Source organism: Triticum aestivum, chromosome 6A, assembly GCF_018294505.1.
Source record: "Triticum aestivum cultivar Chinese Spring chromosome 6A, IWGSC CS RefSeq v2.1, whole genome shotgun sequence".
Classification (NCBI taxonomy): Eukaryota; Viridiplantae; Streptophyta; class Magnoliopsida; order Poales; family Poaceae; genus Triticum; species Triticum aestivum.
The window spans coordinates 595,369,546-595,379,088 of record NC_057809.1 but is presented as its reverse complement, the minus strand read 5'-3'; positions in this window follow the sequence as shown (position 1 = coordinate 595,379,088).

The window sequence follows — 9,543 nt, the reverse complement described above, 5'->3', positions numbered from 1 at the left end:
ACGGAAATCTAAATCACAATCCTCTAAAAAGAAACAAAAACTGTCCAAAAAGGCGAAAATTTCCACACCAATCTGAGTTTCCACATGAGAGGCATGTTTTGGAATAGCAGAGGTCTCAAAGACTTGACTAAACATAAACACGTCGGTGATTGTGTGCGAACACGAATTGGATTTTGTGGCAATTTCCGAGGTTGGTAAATGTGACTTCCGCCCGCACGTCCTCGATCACCTATCTGGTGGTTTCGACTACACATGGCATAGTCTACCAGCTCGTGGAAGGTCTGGAGGAATCCTTCTTGGAATACAGACCACGACAATGGACTTGTTGGCCTTTTCGACCGGTGAATTTCATATCAAATTTCACCTACGAAACAGGGTTGATAATTTTACATGGAGCCTGGTCGCAGTCTATGGGGCTGCCCAAGATGAGCATAAATCCGCTTTCCTTCATGAACTGGTGATTTTGGCTAAGGATAACCCATACACAATGCTTATTGGAGGGGATTTCAATATCCTTAGGTACCAGGAAGAAAAAAATAATGACCCCTTCGACACTCACTGGCCTTTCCTATTCAATGATGTGATTGATAGTTTGGACCTTCGGCAGGCTTGTATGTCGGGGCGGCAGTTCACTTGGGCTAATAACCGTTCTGTGCCAACGTACGAGAAGCTCGATAGGGTACTCATAGATACCGAATGGGAGCTAAAATTTCCTATGATAATCGTACGAACCCTAGAGAGAATCGAGGCATTATCGGATCATGCACCAATCATTCTTGATTCTAATTCTACAAGCAATTCTTCCCGCCACCCTTTCAAATTTGAATTGGCATGGCTGCACCGGGAAGGTTTTGTAGAAATAATCAAGAAAGTTTGGGAGAGGCCAGCCATTGGTCGTACACCGATTCAGAGGTGGAATTATAAAATAAAGGCCATGAGGCAACACCTCTCTGGATGGGCGAAACACATCAATGGGTTATATAAAAAAGAAAAGCAGCGCCTTTGTACCATCATTGATGACCTCGACAAAATTGCAGAGACCCGCACCTTATCTCAACATGAGATTGAATTGAAAAATCAATCTAATGAGAAGGTTATCCGCCTTCTGCGAGAAGAGGAGATCAAATGCTACCATAGGTCCAAAGGTGACTTCATTCTAATGGGAGATAGTAATACAAGATACTTCCAATTGCTCGCCAATGGTCGACATAGGAAGAAATGTATTCATAGTCTCCAACAGGATGAGGGGCAGATCGAAGGTCAGTGGGAGCTCAAAAACTATATCACCAGCTACTACAAATCTCTGTCTGGAGCGTCGGATGAAGGGAATGTCACCCATGACGAGACCCAAACAGATGATATTCCGCAAGTCACGGCAGAAGAGAATGATATTCTCACGGCACCTTTCTCAGAAGAGGAGGTGAGAGCGTCGGTGTTCCAAATGGAACACAACAAAGCTCCAGGCCCTGATAGTTTCCCCGCGGAATTCTATCAAAATTTCTGGGATATCATCAAGGCTGACCTTTTGGAGTTGTTCAATTGTCTTCATGCCGATCGACTTGACCTATTCAGAATAAATTTTGGCGAGATTGTTTTGTTGTCGAAGATTAAGGAGGAGAATAAATTTTGGCGAGATAGTCAATGATGATGTAGGCCATTACTTCCAAACAAAAAAAGGACTACGGCAGGGTGGCTCCATGTCCCCAATGTTATTTAACATTGCCGCTAACATGTTGGCGATTCTGATTGAGCACGCCAAGCAGGACGGCCAGATTGCAGGAGTAGTGCCACACCTTGTCGATGGTGGCCTTTCTATTTTACAATACGCCGATGACACAATTCTTTTTATGGAACATGATCTGGACAAGGCTCAAAACCTGAAACTCTTGCTTTCAGCGTTTGAGCAAATGTCGGGTCTCAAAATAAACTTCCATAAAAGCGAACTGTTCTGCTTTGGAGAAGCCGTTGAGGCCGCGGTCGATTATGCAGACCTATTTGGTTGCGCGCATGGCCAATTCCCGATTAAATATCTGGGAATACCGATTCATTATTGATGCTTCACCATTGCGGAGTGGAAGCATGTAGAGGAGCGTCTAGAGAAACGGTTGAGTAGTTGGAAAGGCAAACAACTCTCAGTTGGAGGACGGTTGGTTTTGATTAACTCTGTCCTCACAAATATGGTTCTCTATATGCTTTATTTCTCCCAACTCTCAAAAGGGGTCCTAAAAAGACTGGATTATTTTAGATCCAGATTCTTTTGGCAAGGAGACGGTGAAAAGAAAAAATACGGGCTTGCCAAATGGAGCGTGGTCTGTAGGCCCGAAGACCAAGGAGGGGCTCGGAATTCATGAATTGCAGGTCAAAAATGAGGCCCTACTCAGCAAATGGTTGTTCAAACTTCTTATTGAGGATAGTGTTTGGCAAACCATGTTGCGCAACAAGTATCTAGATCAAAAGGCGGTGTCCAGGCATTTTGGAAACCTAGCGATTCGCACTTTTGGGCTGGCCTAATGGCGGCAAAGAAATATTTCTTTCGCTTTGGGTCTTTCGCGATAAAGGATGGGTCGGAGATTCGTTTTGGGAAGACATCTGGCTAGGCAATGCCAGTCTTCGAGAACAATATCCAGGCTTATATAACATTGTTCATGATAAGAATAATACTATTGCGCAAGTGCTCAGTTCATTCCCGCCGAATATTTCGTTCATGCGGGATTTGATTGGCCCCCGAGTTGTGTTATGGCATAATCTTTTATCCCGACTGGATTCGATTAACCTGACACAAGGCCGGGATATGTTTCGCTGGAACCTTACTACATCAGGGTCTTTCACTGTAGACTCTACGAATCATGCGCTCACACATTCTGAGGTACCAATGAGTAATAACAAGAAAATTTGGAAGTCCAAGATTCCACTAAAAGTGAAAATTTTCATGTGATATCTTCGTAAGGGAGTTGTGTTAACCAAAAACAATCTCGCATGACGCAACTGACAAGGGAGTAAGAAGTGTTGTTTTTATACTCATGACGAGACAATCAAACACCTCCTTTTGCAATGCAAGTTTGCACGTTTTACGTGGTCAGTCGTCCAAATAGCGTCAAATTTGTATCCGCCCACAACTGTTGCCAATATTTTTGGTCATTGGTTGGACGGTATTTCAAATAGGTTCAAAACGCTAATAAGGGTGGGAGCGTATGCCTTAATTTGGTCGCTTCGGCTATCTAGAAATGATTTTATTTTTAATGGAAAAAAATGCTTCTCCTCTATAGGTTATTTTCCGGTGTACGCAATTGCTATGTATTTGGTCTATGTTACAGCAACCGGAGGACCAACCGCTATTCAAGACGGTGTGTGTGCGATTGGAGCGGGTGGCTATGGAGGTTTTTTCTCAACATGAGTGGCAACATAACCTTCGGGTCGATCCACCACCTCCATCGACATATTCATAGACATGGGTTTCTTTAAACGAAATCGGAGAGGGCAAGCCTCCCTTTTGCTCAAAAAAAAAGTCAGCGCGAGCTGGAGAGGAGAAGCGAGAAAGATTTTATAGCCAGAGGCGGCAGCATGCATAGGCGGTTGCACGATGCGTAATGGAGGCTAGGATTCCAAATCTTCGAGAGAGAAAGAGATGAGGCTAGTCATAGTGCGAGTAATTTAGACTAGTATCATGCATATGACACTTGTCTTTGTTACTATCTTTATAGTGCAAATTAACATACAAGTAGTATTATAAATAATTGCATTTATTATATTATACTCATTTTGCTTTGGGTTGCGTTAAGTTACAATAACATATTATGTTACTCCAAACACCTTTCTCCTCAATAACTATATGTCACATAACCAAATTTGTCTTAAAATATGTTATGTTACTTGCTAAATTACTCTTACTATGACCAGTCTAAGGATCTGTATCATGCCACGCGGCGCATGACTAATCGGGAAGAAGACCTACACAGTGAACAAAGATCCCACAAGGCTCGATAAAACCAGAACCGACGTAAAAACGGCAACGTGGCTAACCAAAGAAACAACATCAAAAACGGCAATTACACATACATGGCGCATGATTAGAGTGCAGTCAACATCACAGCTGATGTAAATACGAAACCCACAAAAAAAATTGCATACCGGCAACGACATCCCAATCACATGTGTCATTTTTACAGCAACCGTAATTCCTTTTCCAAAAATCCCAGGAAAAGGGAACCCTTACAAACCGCTGGTTGGTTTGCTTGGCATTGTCAATATTTGGCCAAATTAAAAGTTGCTAACATTTGGCAACCTTTTAAAGATTGGCAACAAAAATTGGTATGCAACCAATTCCTAGCCAACATTTAGCAGTTGTCAAAATTTGGCATCCTAGTCTTCTGGTTATATGAAATTACTAGTCAACATGTTTGGTTGACCCATCCATCTGAGGGTGTCGAGTGTGGACATCCATGCAATTCTTCATGTTTCATTATGCGCTAAAAGAAAATCTCATTCGAGAAGCCGTCGGTGTGTCCCGCCTGCCCTAGCGGCGCGCCGGCGCCAACACACCACAAGGACATCAACACCACCCTTGTTGCGAGCATAGCTTTCTCCTCCTCGTCATCGGTCTCCAGCAATGCTCAAACTCCGACCTCTCTCATGTGCCAATACTGGCCTGAAGAGTTATATATGATCAACACTATGCACTATGAGACATGAGGTAGGACTGGCTCATTTATTATGACATATTGCTTTATACTATTGTTATTTCTTAGTCTAGATAATTTGCTGACTAGTTGTATCCAAATTAAGTACTATAAGAGCAAGTGTAATAAGATGATGTAAGCGGGCTACAATAATTTAAATATTATGTTTTTATTGAGTTGAAAGAGAGAATATTAAAGAAAAGAGAGACGGGTTGTAGATTTACATCACGTGCTTCAAGAAGCTTTCTGAGAATGAAAGGTGGACTGTATGTAAAAAAATAGTACCTCTTTGTAGCTAACTATTAGTCTGGTCATAGTGGGGAGTAACTTATACTAGTGTCGTGCATATGACACTAGTCTAAGTTACTATCTTCATAGTGTAAAGTAATATAATAGTAGTGTCATAGATGGGTTCATTTATTAGCTTGTAGACTCATCTTTTCTCGGGCAGCGCTATGTTACAGTAACATAATATGTTACTCTAAACATCTTTCTTCTTATTAACTACATATCACATAAGTAAAAAATTCTTGAAGTGTGCTATGTTACTACCTAAATTACTCCTACTATGACTAACCTTATAATATTGCCTATTACACATGCTATAGCCAGCAGCTGGCTATATTATTAACCATGCTTGTCTAAGTCTACACAAACAACGACATTGGATGGTAAAAATGTTCACCCCTTCTTCTTACCACAAGTAACATCAGTGATTGCAAGACCCGACAAGCAACGGGAAATGTTCACGCACATCTCATTAGAGCAACTCTAGCAGACCCCGCAAAAATGTCAAACCTGTAAAAATTCCAACGAGTTTATGGTTTCGGACCAATTTGTGTCCAGAATAGACCCAGTAAAAGTTTGCGGAACTGTAAACATTTTACAGGCCACTGAAAACACGAGCCTCCGACCCCTAGTTCTACAGGTCCGAGGACAGTTTACAGGCCACAAACCGGATCCTTCCACCGCCTCTCTCCGTGCGCCGCCGTCCGTACCATCCGTCTTCAGCCGTCGATTTCTCCCTGCTCCAATAAAATTTTGCACTGCAAAAGGATCAAACGCGTGGCCATGGCTGATCCCGTTTGGAGACTCCGTGAACGAGATGCGGTGGCTCCGTGACACCAGCGGCTCCGTATATCACAGCTACGGCTAGCTAGCTAGCTTGTGGATGGATTGGCCACGGCTCCTGGGTCGATCGATTAGCCAGCTAGCTAGATAGCTTTGGATCGATTCGACACCGGCGCTAGCCAGCTTCTGGAGCGATTCAAGCAGCAACGGCGGCGGTGACGCTGGGACGCTCCGTGCGAGCCGTGCTGGACGCCGGCGGCACCGTATTTGGTTGTTTTGTGCGCTGTCCGTCGGGTTCTTAGGAGCGGGCTAGCTGGCCGTGGACACGGGTGAGAGGAAGAAGAAGACGCGAGGAAGAATATACAAGAATGTTCGATTTTACAGTCTAAGTTTGAGGACTCTATTCGGCCGCAGCCCAAACCAACCTTTAAAATGTGTTTTCTGTGAACTGAAAACGTTTCGCGTTTTGAGGAGTATGCTAGAGATGCTCTTAGCATTTCCCAGTCACAAAACATTGCAAGACTAGAGAAATCCATCAGTGAGGAAATCATAACCAACACTGCAATATGTTTTAGGCCGTGGGCTCGATCGGGATCAAGCATATGACGACATTAGCGGAATGAGAGAGAGACGCATAAGGCTTGCCATCGCTATCTACTATGAGGAGTGCGCTTTATTTATCTTGTTTCTACAACAGTAAGAGTATTTGATTATCGGTCTAGGGAAAGTAACATGGCACGCAGCACTTACTGTGGCTTGTAATGCGGGAGTGTTTAGAGTAAAAGATGCTACATTTACAGGCCTTCTACAAAAGGTTACGGATGATACATAAGCAAATTTATCTTGAAACCCGCTATATTACTGGCTAAGTTACACCCACTATGACCAGCCTTAAATAATTTCCATCGCCCCACTGAATTTCACCGTGGTGGATCTGTTCCCTCCAACTTAATCCAATTGAAATCTGCCAGATCAGCATCAGCCCGTAAACGTTATGTAATTGTCTGTAGATGTAGCATTCCTCGTTTAGACTCGTGTGTTTTGCGAGAAGCCTCTCCGGATTTCATTCTTTCCTGTTAACAGACTGTAAATTATCGCTTTTCTTTTTGCGGGTTACTGTAAATTATCACTGATCAGTAAAGCTCGCCAGAAACCTTTAAAAACAAATCTTCCAAGCTTACATACACATAAACATATACAGATGGTAAATTCTTCACTCTTGCAGCAAATGGAAAGGCAAGCACTGAGAATCCGCTACCAATGATCGATCAGCCTACAGCTTCTATGGTCATGGGAAATTACTACTAATCAAGCAGCCACGCTTCTTTCACGTACAGCTGGGTCGGTGTGGCCTGTCGGACTGCCTATCCCTCCCTCGCCAATATCATTGGGCCTTTGAGTGCCACGGGTTTCTGGAACTCTGGGGCCATTGGTTACTGCTTGTTGTAAGCTTTGACTCTGTGATGGGTCATTCTCATTCATCTCATGGATCCTGCGTTGCCAATTAAATTAACAGGAGGGTATCAAAGACATATAATTAAATCATTTTTTAAAATGTCGTAATTAAATCAATTTGCATCTTAAGTTCATGTACGTACCCATACGTAGTAGCATCTGATGGGGGATGGTGAGTTGTATGTTGTAGCAGGAGATGCGCGTTGACATAGAGCAGGAGGCCGCAGTAGGAATCGACGATGTCCTGCATGTCACGGAGTTGGGCGGCCATGCCCCTGCCCCTCCGGACGCGGTGCCACAGCGTGCTCTTCTTGTAGGAGGCGACGAGACTTGCCGCATCGACGATCGCCTTTAGGACGGGGTCTCCCATCTCCGAGGACAGCAGTGCGGCCCGGCACCCCGTCGGCCACTGCAAGAGTGAGTGGAGCTTGCGGCTGCACTGCTCGAGCCTGGCACACTCCCGCTTGCTCTGCGGGATGCGCAGGAGGCTCGCGCCAACGGCGACGAGCATGACGGCGTGCAGTCCGGACATCTGCGCTAAGTTGGCGGCCTTCGCCAGGATGTCCCAGAGCGCCGCCGCCTCCACTCCCATTGTCAGGTCGTGTCTACTCAGCCCTGTGAAAGAAATAACGCGCCTACACAGGATTTATACATGCAATAGAATGGTGATCGGGGCCACCCCCATGTCACACTCGAGAAAGTCATTGGTGCAAGGATATAACATACAGGTACGTGAGCTTTACAGTACAGATAAACAAGGATATAACATACAGGTACGTGAGCCTTTCTGCGTCATATGCCTACAACCACGAAGATGGAAGTGTGATGCATGAAAGCGCAGAGGAAATAAAGGGCTGGGTCAGGTGGGTCATGCATCTACGTCTGGTTTTGGATAGGTCGTCAACTTTGTTAGTTAATTACTTACGGAGGGAGATAATAGATCCACTCAGCGTCCATCCAACCAGAGTCACTTGTGTTATGCTACTGTCTCCGGCTGGGTTTAGGGTCGAGATAATAGATCAAGCGTCCATCTAATAGTATTTTAATTCAAAGTTTGATCACATACTTGACTAGCAAAATGTTAGTACTTAAAAAATTACATTATTGGGTTTGTATTTGAATGTATTTTCCAATGATATTATCTTTGCTAGGTATAACTTATATTTTATTGGTTAAAATACGAGGAGTAAAACCAGGAGGGAGGTAGTATTATGTGTTGACCGCATCAATCGCGGTCGTATCCTTAATCGAAAGCTGGACACTATGTGTTGATCAATATATGCCGAATTGCATAATACGCGACAATCACAGAGGCACAAATAATAGGGTTTAATGTAAGTGATTATAGAAGTTAGGACACCTAATGAAACATTATCATAGGCAATTAGGCATTACTACCAAAGATGGGTGCAGCGGAAATCTAGGCAGATCAAAGTCTCACGCCTGCTCGATGCAGACATTATGAGCGAGCAAGTGAAGTGGAGTCGATGGCAACGAACTATCTTGGACTCTTGGACACTTGGTGCAAACAGCAGCCATGGCCGTAAAGGAAACATTCCTTCTCAGCACATAAAAGGGCCCCAGGGTAGTGTCATCTTCCTCTGGTGTTGGATAGCTCCTGCAGGCGTCCATCTCATTTGGTCGTTCACTAACCAACTTTCTACGATTGCTTTATGGAAGCATCGGCCCGGGCGATGCCCCTAAGCAATCAATCGTGGTCATATTTTCAATGCTGAAAACCAAAAATTTCTCTTCTACTTTGTCTCCAGGTTAATTAAAGCTCTAGCTTTGGTAAGTCAAACTTCTCTACACATTAGACAAAAGTATAGAAACTATGTTAATAAGTTACTTTCTTTTGCTATTAAACAATTATTCTCGGTGCAGAATCATTGTCGCAAGTGACTGCCAGCAGGTAAGCCTGCATGTAGGAACTTTGGGAGCTTTACGCACATCCTTCACATGAAATAAAAGGAGAAATTGCAGGGATTCGAAAGTGAGGAGGTCATTTATGAGCGATGAACAACGATTGCAGAAGCTCATTCCTTAGTAGTGCTTTACTAGCTATACCCGCGTGGCGGCACGCCACGCCCCGTCAACACGGTTGGCTCGGTTTTTTTAGTATCTACTTTAGAACGTACACTTGTCTTTTGGAATATTCAGTGCTTATTTTGTATATGGGCCGAAAAAAGGGTAAAGTTCGTCTTTTGGAATATCCATTGCTTGTTTTCTTATACGGACCGAAAAGAGGCTGAAGTTTAAAATATTGCGTAGAGTATAAATTGTCGGAAAAGATGTAGGCTAAAAAGGGTGGACCGTTTTAATAGTAACAGTGTTGTATGTT